Source organism: Rhinopithecus bieti, unplaced genomic scaffold (assembly GCF_001698545.2).
Source record: "Rhinopithecus bieti isolate Rb0 unplaced genomic scaffold, ASM169854v2 scaffold_3040, whole genome shotgun sequence".
Lineage (NCBI taxonomy): Eukaryota > Metazoa > Chordata > Mammalia > Primates > Cercopithecidae > Rhinopithecus > Rhinopithecus bieti.
Genome location: NW_016804657.1, coordinates 9,951,615 through 9,966,289, shown reverse-complemented (window position 1 = coordinate 9,966,289; position 14,675 = coordinate 9,951,615). Strand labels below are relative to the sequence as shown.

The 14,675-nt window shown below is 41.5% G+C and overlaps 1 pseudogene; it reads left to right on the top strand.

Annotated features, from left to right (window-relative positions):
* Positions 1 to 4,648: 4,648 nt before the first annotated feature.
* On the top strand, positions 4,649 to 5,625 carry LOC108528162 (glyceraldehyde-3-phosphate dehydrogenase pseudogene; annotated as a pseudogene).
* The last annotated feature ends 9,050 nt before the right edge of the window (positions 5,626 to 14,675 follow it).

Genomic DNA, 14,675 nt, shown 5'->3' with positions numbered 1-14,675 from the left:
AAAAAAAAAAAAAAAAAAAAAAAAAAAAGAGAGAAAAGGGACCTGGAGGCTGAGGTGGCTGCCTCTCAAGTTCCGGGTCAGGGCCAGAATCCAGTCTCTGGACAGCCTGTCCAGTATCTTTCACACTATGCCATTTTATACTATTTAATTTTCTTTTCTGATGACTTTGGATGTGGGATTGGCTTAGATTTGGCTACAACTTTCCACTACTTGCCAGAAAAGCTCCACCCTCCCACACCCATGCAGGGTTTAAAATGGAGCCACACACACATGACTCAAGTTTACTTACTAGAAAATTCTTCCCTCAGTCCTGGTCTGAAGGCCTTGTCCAAGACCCTGATCTCCTTCAGCTCCTTCTCCTCCACCAAGAGGCGGACGATCCTCTGACCCAGAAACCCTCCTGCTCCTGTCACAAGGCAGCTCCAGCCCGTCATGGCCAATCCAAGATTGCAGGAAACCCTTACCAGGAAACAGAAGATGCTGGAGAGCAGATCTGATTCTAGGGTGACCACGGAGAGGACTAAAAACAGAGGTAAAATGGTTATAGACTTGCACAGATGCCTTGTTTTCCTCCACCCAATTTTTCGCAAAAATTCCATGTCCCCACCACTGCCAAGAGTAGCTGAAAGAAAATGAAAAAGCTCTAACCATTAGTTAAATGGTTAAAAGCTGGACAGAAGAGTTGGGGTGCCGGTCACTTCATCCCCTAAAGCAGCCCTGGGGCTTTATGCTCTGTGGCTCCTGGCTCGCCCCTTATCACTCTGAACTGCCACATACTCATTGCTCCCACCTCCTCAAGCATTCTTTTTCCCAGAAGAATAGTGACCTTTAGGTTACATCTCTAATTCTTCCCAGGAACAGGAAGAGAAATCCAATCCTAAGGTTACTCTTCAAAAGGAGTAAGTGGTAAAGTGTGTGATAAAGAGTCTGTGGAAAAGACTGTGGTAAAGAGTCTGAGGCTTAGCCTTAACAGGACACTGGTCAGTTGATACCAGCTGTCTGGGATCTGCAATCTGTGAAGTTAAACTAGACTGGGAGAAATCTCCAAGTGCGATGTGAACTTTGCCTTTGTGCAGTAAATATGTTTGGAGGCAAATCCATATGAGCCCATTATTTCCTGCCTGAGTGGCATTTGAAATGTTGCTGCTGTCTTGCAAAGTTTAGAAATTTGCAATGGTGACGTCTCCAATCACTTAGTTTTATGTGAGGTGACTTTCTTTCCTACTGAATACATCCAAAACCTCAATTGCCATTTTCCCTGAAGACCTCTGGGTTGCTAGATGAAGAACATCATTGAAGGAAAGCTATCTATTGGTAACTGCTTAATAATATGGCCTGTACCACAAGAGTGGAGATTTGTAGTTGTTTGCCCCAATGACTCTTGTCATAGATGTTTCAACGTATCCCATATTTTTGACTGCAAAACCGTTTTCAGCAAATTCCTGAGCTGAACATGTTGTGAGTGCTGCTGAAGCCTATGCATCAGAACTGCCTGAATTTACCCACCATAAGCTCCCGAGACACTTTATTTACTTAAAAAAAATGTAATTTATACTCATTAAACTGCCCAGATCTCAAGTGTTCAGTTCGGTGAAACTTGACAGTTATGTATGCCCATGTAAGTACCACCCCAAAAAAACAGAGGCCATTTTCTTCTTGGAAAGAAGTTCTTTGTTAATTCCTCGCACTGTACCCAACCTACTTGGTAGGCAACTACTTTCTGATTTTTATTCTTATTTTATTCCCATCGTTTCCTAATTTTTTCTTTTAAGATTTCTGTGGTCCTGGATATGTATTTAAATAGAAAATCATTCTGAAATGACGTTTTGTTCATGGAGTACAGAAAACTTGACCACTGATTGTCTCTATTGTTTGCTCATTTTTTATTTCATGATTTTCTTTATTATTGGCTTACAGTTATTAACTTTGGGTTTATTTTATTCTTCTTTTTCAGGGTTCTTATGATGAAAGCATAGATAATTGACTTTACTCCTTTGCTCATTTCCACTACAGGCATTTAAAGTTGTCAGTCTCTCTCTAAGCACTATGTCAGCTGAGTCCCACATTTTCAGGCGCTGGGTCATCATCACTCAGTTAACAATGTTTTAAACTTTTTCTTGTGAGTTCGTCTACCACCAAAGTGTTATTTAGAGTATGTTGCTTGTTTTCTAAGATTGGGGGCTTTCTAGATATCATTTATTTTTTTATTTATTGAGACGGAGTCTTGCTCTGTCGCCCAGGCTGGAGTGCAGTAGCGATATCTCGGCTCACTGCAAGCTCCACCTCTTGGGTTCACCCCATTCTCCTGCCTCAGCCTCCCGAGTAGCTGGGACCACACGTGCCCACCACCACACCCGGCTAATTTTTCTGTTTTTAGTAGAGACGGGGTTTCACCATGTTAGCCAGGATGGTCTCGATCTCCAGACCGTGTGATCCGCCTGTCTCGGTCTCCCAAAGTGCTGGGATTACAGGCATGAGCCACCATGCCCAGCCCTCTAGATATCTTATTGTTACAGATTTCTAATTAAATACTATTGTGGCCATAGCATATACTCCATATGATTTTGATCCTCGGATATATATTGAGACTTTTTTTATGGTGCAGCAAATAGTCTATGTTGGTGAAAATGCCATAAGCACGTGAACAGAATGCTTTTTGCAGTTGCTGGAAATAATACTCTACAAATGATTTGGTTTGAAACCCCACTCTGGGTCTTGCCCTCCTCCCATGTTGTAGACATTTACCTGCTACTTGGGAACTGACTACCAATGCTTCAAACCCACTTGCCTAGAAAAGTTTGGCCCTGTGCTGCAAGATGTAGCAGCTTGTTCTTTGAAGCTATCGGAACTAGCTACAGGCCCTGGGTCTTACTGAGACTTGTGGAGCACTATCTGAAATCACCCAGGTCCATCGCATGCCTTTGTCTGCTGTATCAGATGCTGGAATGCATCTTATGTATCCCCCATCGCCTTAAGGGTGGGGCCGGTCATTCCCTCAGCTGTTGAGCGTTCTGGAGGCTGATAGATTTCAGCCAGTGTCTCTTGGAGTCTCTGAGTGGAAGCAATAAATATAAGCCCTAAAGAAAGTGAGAAATTAAACAAAAGGCAAGACTGATGGGGCCCACACTACTAAACTTTTCTGTTTATAAACAGCTTTACTAAGGTATAATTGACATATCGTAACATTCACCTTTTTTAAGTGTAGAGTTCAATTATTTTTAGTAAAATTTTAGACACGTGTGACCATCACCATGATCCTGTTTTGCAACATTTCTATCATTCCTAAAACATCCCTCATGCTTATCAGTTGCCACCTTTTATTCCCAATCCCCAACTCAAGGCAACCTGTAATTGACTTTCTGACTCTACAGATTTGCCTTTTCTGGACACCATATAAATGGAATCATGCAATATGTGCTCTTTTGTATCTGTTTTCTTTCACCTAACTTAATACACTTTTGTGGTTTATCTATGTTGTAGCACATATCAATATTTCATTCCTTTTAGGTGTCGAATCCTATTAAATTGTATTGATAGCTCCCATTTGTTTGTTCATTCACCTGTTGATTGATATTTGATATGTTTCCACTTTATGAACTATTATAGATAAAGCTGCTATGAATATTCACATTCATTTGTTGTGTGGACATAGGTTTTTATTTCTTTTGGGTGAACAACTAGGAGTGAAAGTGCTAGGTCATATGGTAAATGTATCTTCAAAGTTTTTAAGAAACTGCCAAACTGGTTTTCAACATGTCTGCACATCCCATCAACAAGGCATGAGTAGTTTCATTTTTCTACATCATTGTTTTTTCACTTCCTCCAGTTGTTTCTGTCCTTCTTTTATATTATAGCATTCTAGCTGGTAAGAAGTGGTGTCTCATTGTAGTTTCGATTTGCATTTCCCTGCTCACTGATGATGCTATCTTTTCATGTACTTTATTGGCCATTCCTACATCTTTTTGGTGAAATGGCAATTTATATATTTTGCCCATTTATAAAATTAGGTTATTTATCTTTTCATTGTTCAGATGTAAGTGTATGTTTTATCTTGGATATAAGGCCTTTATCAAACATATGATTCAATATTTTTTTCTCAGTCTGTGGCTCATCGTTTCATTTTCTTATTGATGTCTTTAAGTGCAACATTTTTAGTTTTGATCATGTCTCATTTTAAACTCTTTTTTTAACCAGGAAAAGTTGAGTTTTGCCTAATTCAAGATCATGAATATGCTAATCTATGTGTTCTTCTAAGAGGTGTATAATTTAGCCTTTACATTTAAGCCTATAATTTATTATGAGAGAATTTTTGCGCATGTCTGTGTTAATGGCCTGGATTCATATGGCCAATTGATTTTAACAATACTAAATTCAAAGGGGAAAAGCATAGTCTTTTAACCAAGCGATAATGAGACAACTGAATTGTCCACATGCTCAGGGAAAGTCAGCATGCTATGTCAAGTGATGCTCATCTGAGTCACCACCTATTGGCATCTGAGCATGTGAAGAATTTCTCAGTATGATAATTATGGGTTAAATAACATGCTGTAGCTTTCTGCTTCTCCCATTTGACAGACAGCGTCATCTTTTTATGCAGAGCCAGCCACATCCCTGAGGCACCATGATGAAAACGAAGGCATAAGTCAATGGATTTGGCTTTATTCAGGTGCTAGGTCACCAGGGCTACTTATAACTCTGGTAAAGTGAATATTGTTACCATCAATGACCCCTTCATAGAGCTCAACTACATGGTCTACATGTTCCAGTATGAGTCCACCTATGACAAATTCCACGGGACCATCAAGGCTGAGAACAGGAAGCTTGTCATCAATGGAAATCCTACCACCATCATCCAAAAGCTAGATCCCACCAAAATCAAATAGGGTGATTCTGGAACTGAGTACATCATAGAGTCCATCAGTGTCTTCACTGCTACAGAGAAGGCTGGGGATCACTTGCAGGGTTGAGCTAAAAGGGTCATCATCTCTGCCCCATCTGCTGATACCTCCATGTTTGTAATGGGTGAGAACCATGAGAAGTATGAAAACAGCCTCAAGAACATCAGCAATGCCTCCTGTACCACCAACTGTATAGCACCTCTAGCCAAGATCATTCATGACAATTTTGGTATATTGGAAGGATTTGTGACCACAGTCAACACTATCACTGCTACAGAGAAGACTGTGGATGCCCCTTCATGAAACTGTGGCATCATCACTACAGAGCTCTCCAGAACATCATCCTTACATCTACTGGCACTGTCAAGGCTGTGGGCAATGAGATCCATGGGCTGAACAGGAAGCTCACTGGCATGGCCTTCCGTGTACCCACCACCAACATGTTGGTCATGGACGTAACCTGCCATCTGGAAAAACCTGCCAAATATAACATCAAGAAGGTGGTGAAGCAGCATCAGAGGGTCTCCTCAAGGGCATCATGTGCTTCACTGAGTACTAGGTTGTCTCCTCCAGCTTAACCATTGACACCCACTCTTCCACCTTTGATCCTGGGACTAGCAGTGCCCTCAATGACCACTTTCTCAAGCTCATTTTCTGGTATGACAATGAATTTGGTTATAGTAACAGAGTGGTGAACCTCATGGCCCAGACGGCCTCCAAGGAGTAAGACCTCTGGACCACCAGCCCCAGTGAAAGCATGAGAGGAAAAGAGAGGCCCTCAGGTGCTGCTGAGTCTCTGCTACACTCAGTCACCCACCACACTGAGAATCTCCCCTTCTCACAGTTTCCATGCAGAACCCCTGAAGAGGGAGGGGCCTTGGGAACCCTACCTTGTCCTGTACCATCAATAAAGTACCCTGTCTGTGCTAGGCCAAAAAAAAAAAAATGCTATATTAGGAAAACTCACAGATATTACTGATCAGAAAAAGAATAGACAGCATGATTTCTCTATCCTTCTATTTTATGCTACTTTGAAAACTACAAGTGGTTTAGCAAATGTTAGAGTCAGTGAAGTTTCTATGTGTTGGTGAAGATGTGGGGAGATAGGCGTGTTATTTGTGGAAGTGTAAGTTTATGCAAATTTTTGGTGAGTATTTGACAAAATATTTTCAACTTTCACACACTTGACCCAGCAAGTTCACTCCAGATATTTATTTTAAGGAAAAATCAGTTGAGATCAGACCAAGAGGTCATATGGGTCATCTCCTTGCGTATAGAAAGCTCTACGTATGAGCTCTAATATATTAATTAAGTCCTTCACTATATATAAGGTGCTTTACTTATATTTTCTCATTTAATTTTTAAAATAGACTTTATTTTCTATAACAGTTTTAGCTTCACAACAAAATTGAGGGAAAGTGCAGAGAGTTCTCATATACTCCCACTCCCACATTTACACAGACTCCCCCACTATCAACATCCTGCACCAGAATGGTACATTTTGTACAATCAATTGATTTGCATTGACACATCTTTATCACTCAAAGTCCACAGTTTACTCTTGGTCTTGCACATTCTCTGAATTTTGACAAATGTATACTGACATGTAAACACCATTTTAGTATCATCTGTCCTAAAAATCCTCTGTGCTCTACCTATTCATCCCTATGTATATCTTGATTCCTACAGCCATTGACTTTTTACTGTCTCCAAGGTTTTACCTTTTCCAGAATGTCATGTATTTGGAATCACACTGCATGTAGCCTGTTCATTTTGGTTTCTTGCATCTAGTAATATACATTTATGTTTCCCCCATGTCTTTTTATGGCTTGATAGCTCTTACTTTTTTAGTACTGAATAATATTCCACTATCCATTCAACTATTGAAGGATGATTTGACTGCTTCCAAGTTTCGATAATCATGAATAAAACTGCTACAAAGATCTAACCTAAAAGTACTTTTTTATGTGGACATAAGTTTCTTATTTATTTGTGTAAATGCAATAGAGCATGATTGCTGGACAATGTGTTAAGAATATGTATAGCTTTAGAAGAAACTGCCAAACTACCTTACAAACTGTACCATTTTGCATCCCCACCAGCAATGGATGAGCATTCCTAATGCTCCACATTCTTGCTGGCTTTTGGTGTTGTCAGTGTTATGGATTATCACCATTCTAATGGGTGTGCAGTGGTAATTTTTAGTTTGCAATTCTGTAATGACATATGATGTTTAGTATCTTTTCATATGCTTTTCTGTAATCTATGTATCTTCTTTGGTGGGTGTCTGTTCAGGTCTTACGCCTGTCTTTCTATCAGATTGCATTCCAAATGTAAGACATTTTCAGAATTGAAGAGATTCCTTCTGAGATTTTTATATGCATCTCTTCAGTTTACTGTGGGCATTCCTTTTCCCATGTTCTGAGCAATGGAGAACAGCTTTTTGGTATTATCTTGATAATATTCTTGCTCATTTCCCTTGGAATTTTTGATCTAGCCCTCTGAGCCCAGTTACAACTTAAAAAATTACACACATGTGTGTCCAGGAGCACAGTTATGACTAGGTAGATGTATGCAAAGAGAGCTTCTACTACATTTTCTTGTAAAGCAAGCTAATGTCATTGTCTGCATGCCACATTATTTTAATACCATATGCTCATGTGATTTGTTTCACTCTCACCACAAACTAATCTCTAATGACTCCCCTAAGTCCTCAGCTGGTGATTTCATGGTTGAAGAGATGACCTTAAGTGGGCCACTACACCTGCACTGAAGTCCTTGTAATAAAGGAAACTTGGGGAGATGTTGCAACATGATCACTAACAAGCAGGAAAGCATGAAAATAATTGATTTGTGAGATTCTGATTGGGTGTTTGGAGGAGTAGACATTATCATACTTATGTTTATTCTAATTTCAAGTTTTATCTTCAAGGCTTTTAAAATTTATTTACTTAACCACAAAGAACAATTTAATACCGAAATGTTCTTATCTTTTCCAGCTGTGAGGAGAATCATGAGACCACAGTTATGAACTCAACACAAATGGAACGAGGCTAAGAAGGATGATATTTGACAAAGAGTTCTATGATTTAGAAGGGAAATTCCAAAGAGTAAAGTTCTAGAAAGGGCACCAAGTCCCACTGTCTGTGAGGGTGATTCCTGATGGATGACAGGGGTATGAGGGCTGGGGAACAGGCCAGAGGAGAGCAAAATCTGCCTAGGTTTGGTCATATGTTGTAGGATGTGGCTGGTGGGAGAGCTCTCTAATGAGTCTGCCCAATGTCTGAGGTCATGTTCTTGGGGACCCCTGAGTAAGAGAAGATTTCTTAGACTTAAGTCCCTGCCATTTGTTTAGCTCTGTAGTACTTTATTGAGAAAGCCTCCATCTATCTACTAAAACTATCCAATATGACCAAAATAAACATATCTCCTTTCTCATTTACTGGTGAAGAACTGGGCTAGCCAATATTAATTTGCTTTCAGGGTCCCTGAATTTCTTATTTGAAAACTCTGTTACTTTTCTTGGAGTTCAGTGCATTGCACAAAATAGACATTAGCCAATGGGCCATAAAATCCTGTCACATCGTAGGGCAAGACAAAGAATATTTTAGGCTTTTCTTTGCTCCTCTGTTCTTTCTTGTTCTGCTCTTTCTGGCCTTGGCTCTGTGACTCAAAGTAAAAAATATTCCCGAAGTCCCTTGCAGCAGTGCATGAGTTAAGCTGTATCAAGATCATTCTTGTCTCATATTCTTTTTAATCTTGTGAACTTGTATGGTCTGAATCAGATTCACATGTTGAAACTCAATTGCCAATGATAATGTTTAGAGCTGCAGCCTTTAGAAAGTGATGAACATATGAGGACAGGGTTTTCACGAATGGAGTAAGTGTCCTTATAAAAGGGCTTCAGAAAACTAGCTGACCCCTTCCATTCTTCTGCCACATGAGGACACAGTGTCTACCTTTTGCAGAGGATGTGGCAACAAGATGCTGTCTTGGAAAGAGACACAGGGCTCTCAGCATACATGGAACCTACTGACACCTTGATCATGGACTTCCCAGACTCTGGAACATTAGAAATAAGTTTCTGTTATTTGTAAATTATCCAATCTGGTATATTTTGTTATACTAGCACAAAATGGCTTAAACCATAAGCTTCCATTTTGTTTCAAGTCACATGTTGCCATGCAAATAAGGCTGTTGAAGGTCATCTTCAAGGCCCATGGTCATCTAGGCATCCTGTCCCATAATGCAACTGTGGCTGCTGTGTCAGTCAGTCAGTCACCCCTAGATATGTGCTTTCTTAGTATGTCTCTAAACTTTCAGCACAAGCACTCCATCCTGGCTGCCAGAGTAAAGACCCCCTCTTTGGCCTCAAATTATCAGCCACCAGTGCAGCAGACAATTTGACACCTACATAAAAAATTAAGGCCTAACACTGGGAGCATGGTGAATTTCATTTTTCTTTTTATCAACCCATTAACAATGACATCTACTTTAGACTTCTGAGCTTCTTTTCAATGACCATCATTCTCCAAATTATCCACTACACTTCGAAGTATTCTAACGACACCTGCTTTATATTTTCCTTTCATCTGGTTTGACTGTGCTGCTCTGTTTAACAGATAGAGAGTATGAGTTCTGTTGGAAAACATTTTGTAGGTATAGCTCTTCTGTCCAGAGTTCGAAGTTCCATACTTATTTCCTAGAGATATATAGGATGTGCAAAAAATTGTAATCCACTGACAGTTTCAGTCATTACCGATCTGCCCTTTTAAGATCTTTTATTCTGAGAAGAACCAAAGGGAGTGCTTTGAGTCACACATTTTATGAACTAATTTTTCAAGGGAGTGCTGTTTTGAAAGTTTGGTTGTTCACTTCTTTTTAATTCTGGGTTCTGAATTGCAGTTATAGGCAAGCAGAGCTGTACGGCCATACTTCATTTTTCCTTTCTAAATATGTGGGTGGTAGACACCCTATATATATATTTGGGTTAACCAAATAGGCCTTAAAAGTTATTACCAGGTCTGCTGTGGGACTGCTTTCTCTTTTGGTGTTTCCCATGCTAATGTTCTTTTGACCCAGCTCTTGGCTCTGTGGTTTAATGTGGGCAAAAGTGAACCTGTACTATGGCATGGATTCACGCAGAAAAGTGTCCAGTCAAGGAATGATAGAAGACTTTTCAGATCTGTTGGCTTAGGTAGTGACCCATTCTGCTGGGTTCCATCCTAACTCGCTGTTTTCCTCCTTGGATGGCTATAATTTTCCAGATGTGCTGATGTATTTTGATCTGGCTTTGCCTTCCTGGATTAATTTATTTAATAAATATTTATGAGGCCCTCTATGACACTGGGCATGATTCTAAGCTCTTGGGAATGTAGCAGGGAGCAAGACTGTCTGAGGTCCCTATGAGGATACAGATAAACAATAAAATCTACAACTAGAAGTTAAATGCAGGTTTTGGTAACAGGAGGGGAGAAACAGGGTGATGTGATGCATGAAGCGGAGCGTATTCGGAAGAGGATGGTCAGTGAGTCTCACCTCTTTAGGGAGGTGACAGTTCAGCTGAGATCTACACGTCAACAGAGAGCCAACCATAAGAAAATGAGGAACACCATTTTATGTAAAGGGAATGAGAAATGTGAAGATTCAGAGGCAAGAAAGTTTTGCTTGTTTATGGACTAGAAGAAAGGTTGATCTCTCTGGGGCATCATGAGTAAAAGGGAAGTGGTGAGGAGCTGGAAAGTTCAGCAGATCATTCAGTGTCCGGGAGAGCTGGAGATCAGTTTAGAGTGTATAGCAAATGGAATGGGAAGCCACAGAAAGGTTTTAAATAGGTGAGACATAAGATTTGATTTTACTTAAAAAAAATCTCAGGCTGTTGTATGGAAAACAGAGTTTGGCAAGCAGCAAGACAGATCATGGGAAAAGTCAGTGCTGACACTATTCATTCAGACAGATATATTTTTTTCTCTAACCTTCTTTCTTTCTTGTTTTTGTTTTTTTGAGACAGGGTCTTGCTCTGTCACCTAGAATACTGATGTGCAGTGGCGCAATCCTCAACTTCCCAGGCCACCATGCCTGGCTAGACTTTCACACATTTTTAATTTTGTAGAGATGGGGTCTCCCTATGCTGCCCAGGGTAGTCTCAAAATCCTGGTTCAAGTGATCCTCCCACCTTGGCCTCCCAGAGTGCTGGGATTATAGATGTGAGTGTCCATGCCCAGCTATCTCTAACTTTTCTGTGAGTGGGCCTCTGCCCACATTCTGATTAGAGAAACTGCACCTAGTCACCTTGGAATTCTTGAGGTTTGATTAGTTTAAGCTGCAGATTTTCTTAACCCTGGAGAGCTGTTTTTTTTTTTCTTTTAAATGTAAAGAGTGATTAGTTAGAGTGAAGCCTAAGTACCTGTAATTTTGTAGAAACTCTCCAGGTGATTTTAATGAGGAAACAGGGTTAAGAACTCTGTAGGACCAATTAGGGACCCCCATTCTTTCTTGCGGATTCCAGTAAGTATAACACATAAGGCTCAAATACTCTCCTCCACCAGAATTACAGAGGCAAAGGGCAGTGCAAGGTGCAACAGGCTTTGTCTGCTCCTGGTAGGCCCACCTTTCACACAACTGCTCCAAATAGTGAAGACAATATAATAAGAGCCAGGAAAAGTGCCTGTCTTGGCTGTCCATCAGATAACTTCCACTGCTTCCATCAATCTAGCAGTGGAAGGCTGCTGCTGGCCTTCACCATCCTTGCCACTTATAGTCTCTCTTCTTCCCCTATTCTCATGAATCTTTATTTTCCCAACTCAGCTCACTTATCAAATCAAAACCCAGGCATGACTCCTTTTCTCAGCTGCCCTTGGCATTAACATAATTTCCGTCCTCTCTGCCCGTGTAGGAGGGGAGGAGTCTCCAGCAGAATTGCCTAGTACTTGCTCCTCTCATTGTGACAGCCACAAGTGTCCTGCAGATTGCAGTTTTCTGCTGCCAGACTGTGGTTTTAAGTTCATCTCTGCTAACCCAAAGCACATTCCAATGGGTTTCAATTTCCAGCTGCTCCCCTGGGATCCAAACCACTGTTCACAGTGCTCTCTGCATCCAGCTAGTGCCCTGCCTCATTCCAGCAGCTGGGAATGTCAACTTTGGAAGCCAAAGTGGTGGGCAGCAATTTGTTCCATATACCACATTGCCCTGTGTTCAGGAAGGTTGAAAAAGGTATCAGTGTACATGCAGTGTTCAAGCCGACTTTCCCACTCATATATTTGAAAGATGTTCAACCTAAGTAAAAGTATTGGCAGACTCCATTTCCTGGAGACCAGGGATTCATTGAAAGTAGTTCCATGCATTCTTTTTATTCACTAAAGACACTCCACTGAGATGCTTTACTGGACCTACTAGGGCTGAAGTAGGGAGTGATTCTGTGTGGGTGTTCTGATACCATCTGTGTACAGCTGGCCTTCCCCGGCCCCAAAGCTGTGACTCATAAAGAGCAGAGACCCTGAGAAGTTCACCCCTCAGCTGAATGGGCAAGTGCCGGGCCTAGTGCTCAGTGCTAGGGAGACAAATATGAGAGAGGTAGAGATGCTTGCACATTCCAACACCATTTAAGGGTGAAGGTGAAGGCTGATTTTGTTCCCTTCCTGCCCAACATGCTTGTGGTGAATTATTTTGCCAACTGTAAGTATGATTTTCAGGGGCACCAGGGACTGCAGGGGGTGAGAGGTGGACAGGGGAACTTCTTCATGTCAAGGCTTCACATGTTATGCTAGGGCAAGATGGTACATTCAGCAAAAGCTCGAAGTTAAGTAGATTCTCTGCCAAGGACTTTGCAACTGTAAGTCAGAGTCCCCACCACTGCTGCAAATCAGGCAATGTCCACTGTACCTGGCTTTGTTGGGTGGGAAAGGACAGTGTGTGACCTTGGAAAAGCTAGCTCACTTTGTCAAGGGGCTGGAAAAGGATCTGACTAGACATTTCTCTTGTCAAGTGTAGCACTAGTGAATGTCTGAAACGAAGGTCACCTCAAGGTTTCTGCTGAAGTAGTTCTGCTGATTTCTGTGTTGAAGTTAATAGATTTGGGAGAAATCACAGACACAACTTCACAGCCTGAGATTCACTGGATTGACAGAGCCAATGTTCAATGTTGCTGAAACCTGCACCACCATGCCTGATGAAGCCCTCTTTAGCTCTATAATCTGAATTCTACAAAGACATTAAACTGCCTTGGGGGAGCCAGAGAGCCTTTTCCATTTACCCATGATTGATCAATGAACAATAGTTGTTTTGCCTGTTGCTAAAAGAAGTTCTTATAATCAGGACTGGCTGCATATTTTACAGGGATAGGATCAGTGCAAAATAAAATGCGGGGTCTCATGTCAGTCCCTTAAGCCAAGCACAGGCCCTGTATGGCCTCATGAGCCATGTGCCCTCACAGCTGCCCTGCTCAGAGCTACACCAGAGATTTGACAGACTCCAGATGGTGCGAGATGGAGTTAGGGCTGGGCTTATGAGAAGGGTATTCCTACCTCAGTGGCCAGGGTTCATGTTAGGATGACCATAGGCCTGCAGCCCATCTCACACCCACCCCTCTGTCAACAGTACCTGATTCGGAAGAAGGGTTGACTTTGATAGTGCTGGTTCTTCCATTTCTTGAGAAAAGATTGCACTATGCAATAGGGAGCTTCAGGTTTCCAGAACAGATTACTGACTATTTTGGAGTCTGTAACTGACCCCAGTGACCCCTGCCTTTGGGGAGAGAATGGCCAAGGCACCTTCTGTTCATCCAGACTTCCCCCTCCACTTCCTCATAATGAACCTCTTTCATGCCTCAGAACACCGTCTCAGTTCCCTGCTCGTTACCCTTGGGTGAGATCTTGGGCTGTGATAAAGGGAAAGAACTCCCACCCAAATTTCCCCCAGAGTCCCCTGATGTCTTAAGAAGCACATGTACCCGGAGAGGTTGAGTGGTCCTCACTTGAGTCTCCTAAGAGTGGGAAACTCTCTTTTGAATTCAGTTTTTAAAAGCAATTTCTCTCTCTCTCTCTTTCTTTTCTTTTCTTTTCTTTTCTTTTCTTTTCTTTTCTTCTCTTCTTTCTCTCTCTCTCTCTCTCTCTTTCTTTCTTCTTTTTTGTAGTATAAAAATGCTCCAGGCATTGCACGATTTCAGGTTTTGGATCTAATTCCCAATCCCTTTATAACCATGACAGCTGGACATCGCCTTCATCAGCATTTCCTTTTCCCTGCTCATGGGCCTCTCACTCCTACATTCACTCTTCACATAACACAAATAGGTTCATTCTTAACCCCATACCTGCCGTGTGGCTTCCCTTTTTTTCCATTCTCATCATGATAATCCAGGTTCTTCAGGTTCATCAACACCTTGAAAAGTCATCTTTGAATTCTTTCTTGCTTTGTCATTCAAAGCATTCTGCTCCCTGACTCCCCATCTCTTCCTCTCTCCATTCTAACAGTTCTGTTTGCTTGTGTTTTATTCATCCATCCATCCATCCATCCATCCATCCATCCATCCATCCATCCATTCATCCATCCATGCATCCGTCCATTCCTCCATCAGCCCATGTGTCTATTTTGTGTCAGACACTGGAGACAGAGAGATGATATGGTGAATTATTGTCCTCAGGACATGGCAGTGTAGGGATGGGGAACAGGATATATACATAAAAAATTAATGGCAGTGCAACTAGATATGCACAAAGCATGGAGGATGTAAAAGAAGAACCTGGGAAGGATGCACTGGCAGGAGAGCTGGGCACCCTCTAA